Genomic DNA, 3,421 nt, shown 5'->3' on the forward strand with positions numbered 1-3,421 from the left:
GGTGTGTGACATGGTGGGGAACATGGAGCAGGTGGTGTTCCCATGTGCCTGCTACCCTTGTCCTTCGAGGTCACGGGTTTGGGAGGTGCTGCCGAAGAAACCTTGGCAAGTTGGTGCTTTGGCCAATTAGGTTTTCCCTCATGTTGGTTCTCTCACCACCTGCCACAGGCCCAGTCTGGCAACTTGGCCAGCTCGGTCAGTAGTGGTGGTACCGAGCCACCTTTGGTGATGGACATTGACTGGAGGGCGGTAGGTGGTAATCAGCAGGAGGTTTCCTTGCCCATGTTTGGCCTGATGCCATGGCAAACAATCCCATGGCTCCATTTCAAAGAAGAGTAAGGGTGTTCTCCCCGGTGTCCTGTGACCAATATTTATTCCTCAACCAACATCACTGAAACAGATTATCTGGTCATTATCACGTTGCTGCTTGTGGGAGCTTGCTGTGCGCAAATTGGATGCTGCATTTCCTAAATTACAACAGTGACTACACTTCAAAAAGTGCTTCATTGGCTGTAAAGCGCTTTGGGATGTCCAGTGGTCATGGAAGGCGCTAGGTAAATACAAGTCTTCTTTCTTTTTTCCTTCGTTTCATCAACGGCCATGTCTTCAGCTGCCCGGGCCCTAAGCTCTGGAATTCCCTCCCGAAATATCTCTGCCTCGCTACCTCTCTCTCCTCCTTTAAGATGCTCTATAAAACCTCCCTCTTTAACCAAGCTTTTGGTCATCTGTCCTAATAGCTCCTTATGTGGCTTGGTGTCAAATTTTGTTTGACAATCGCTCCTGTGTTACTACGATAAATGCGCTATACCAATGCAAGTTGTTGTTGTAGATGGCTCTGGTATGGCGCGAGCAGTGGCAGATACGAGGGGTGAGAATAGCTCCCATCTGTGCTTATCTTTCTTATGCTCTGAAAACGTGAGGCAGATGTCACAATTCGGAGCGGTCAATTGCCCTCAGGTGGGCTGCTTTTTGTATCCAGCCCCAGTGGCCTAATGGATAAGGCATTGGCCTCCTAAGCCAAGGATTGTGGGTTTGAGTCCCATCTGGGGTGATGTGTTTTTAAAGATTGACACTACGGTGGTTTAGGCGCGGCAAGTGGTGGAAGGTGCACTTTACAAAGTGGAAAAATGGGCAGTGGGCCCAGGTAAATTTAAACTTGTAGTTTGGGCTAAAATGCAGCCACTGTTAGAGCCTGAGGAACTTAAACAATGGAAGAGAGGAGATTGGGGAGAAATGGTGAAGGATGGCATCGGATGGCCAAGGATAGAGTCGCAGAGCGAGGGAGCTCCCGAGGGATCTGCCGGCCCAGGAGACATCTTGAATTTCCTTCAAGGAAAGTGTATTATTTCATTGACTTAAAGCTTTTACTTTCATTCACTCATTTTATTCTTTCAGTTTACTGATTTGTTTTGAATTAATTCTGAGTTAATGCTTTCTCTTGTGTTGCGATGTTTTCATTCTTCAGTTGTACTCACTGATTCTACTTATACTACAATTGTGCTCCTTTCTGTTACTCATCACTTTGGTGTTTTTCGTGTCAAGTAACTTATTTCAGTGAATTAAAGCTTTTTCTTCCATTTAGTAATTTTATTTCTTCTGTTGAACGGGGAAACACCATGAAAATGGGACTCACCAATTGAGCTCATCCAGAATTCTGCTGCCCGTATCCTAACTCGCACCAAGTCCTTCACCATTTCTCCCCAATCTCCTCTCTTCCATTGTTTAAGTTCCTCAGTCTCTAACAGTGGCTGCATTTTAGCACAAACTACAAGTTTAAATTGACCTGGGCCCCACTGCTCATGCAGGGCAATTTTTCACTTTGTTAAGTATACGTTCCACCATTGACACAGGATTACATTACACAGGATATACGGCACAGAAACAGGCCATTCGGCCCAACCAGTTCATGCCGGTGTTTATGCTCCACTCGAGCCTCCTGCCGTCTTTCCTCATCTAAATCTATCAGCATAACCCGCTATTCCCTTCTCCCTCATATGTTATCCAGCCTCCCCTTAAATGTATCTATACTATTCGCTTCAACCACTCCCTGTGGTAGCGAGTTCCACATTCTCACCACTCTCTGGGCAAAGAAGTTTCTCCTAAATTCCCTATTTGATTTCTTGGTGACTATATTATATTGATGGCCTCTAGTTTTGCTCTTCCCCACAAGTGGAAACATTCTCTCTGTATCCACTCTATCACAACCTTTCATAATTTTAATGACCTCTATTAGGTCAGCCCTCAGCCTTCTCCTTTCACTTGCCCCGGTTAAACACCGTAGTGTCAATCTTTAAAACACATCCCCCAGATGGGGCTTGAACCCACAATCCCAGGCTTAGGAGGCCAGTGCTTTATCTATTTTTTTTAATGGATTTAGTTAACATTTAAAACATTTACAACATCGTGATCATTCCATTGTATCAGACAAATCCACGCCGTCACTCTGTAAAGTCATTCGTCCAGCATTTATTAGCAACTGACCGCTCCGAAATATCACATCTGTCTCACATTTTCAAAGTCTTTGAAATTTAAGCACAGATGGATGCTATTTTACTCGACCCTTCAAATAGCTTCTGGACTCACTCGTCCTCCACACCTGTCTCTGGACCTGGACATCATTTCATCGATGCTCCAAGCTGACTTCACCCCATCGACCTCAACTTTATCCCACCACAGGACCTCCTGACTTTAACTTTGGACTCCCTTTCATTGTCTCCCCTCTATTCCCCGTTTATTACCAGGACACGTCTGGTCTAATCTTGCTGTGTAACCAGGCCTCTGTAACTTGACTTTCCCTGTGTCCATTCGTGTGTGCGTGTTGGTGGTCGCTCCAGACCCGAGCCCATCACTTCTAGTTCCCTTTTTTCTTCTTTACCCCTCCTCGGCCTCTCTCCTGTCGTCATGCCTCCTTTTATTTCTTCCCTCTCAAGTATTCTGCGCTCCCCAATCCCTACCCCCACCTTTTACTAATCCTGACCTTACTGCACTCCTGCCGCCGGCCCGGGTTTGACTCCCTCTGGGATAATCCGACAGCTTCCATCTGTGCGTCTTGACACCCTCAGAAGGGCCCATCGCTGCCTCCTTACGAGCTGCAAACACAACTGCCCCATCGCACTGTCTCACCAAACCTCCCACCCAGATCGCCAGCTGGGAGATAAACTTGTCCTTCCCATCCCACTCACCCCTGACCCTGTGGACTCCACCAGCAGATCAGCTATCACCACCCCTCTCCACAACTAATCTAGAATGTCCCATCACTTGTGAACAAGGTCCTTACTATCCATGAGCTTATTGTGGGTGATTGCACTGACATCACGGCCTTGATAGAAACTTGACTGATGGGTGACAACACCTTCCTTTTAATGAAGCCTCCCCGCCTGGCTACACCTTCCACCACTGGCTCTGACTGAACCTTACATCG

The 3,421-nt window shown here is 46.8% G+C and overlaps 1 non-coding gene across 1 annotated transcript; it reads left to right on the forward strand.

The window, feature by feature from the left end:
- Nucleotides 1-978: 978 nt before the first annotated feature.
- trnar-ccu (transfer RNA arginine (anticodon CCU)) lies at nt 979-1,051 on the forward strand. The gene has a single exon. It is a non-coding gene; the product is annotated as a tRNA-Arg (tRNA).
- The last annotated feature ends 2,370 nt before the right edge of the window (nt 1,052-3,421 follow it).

Source organism: Somniosus microcephalus, chromosome 28, assembly GCF_052327205.1.
Source record: "Somniosus microcephalus isolate GS21.2 chromosome 28, FLI_Smic_1.0, whole genome shotgun sequence".
Classification (NCBI taxonomy): Eukaryota; Metazoa; Chordata; class Chondrichthyes; order Squaliformes; family Somniosidae; genus Somniosus; species Somniosus microcephalus.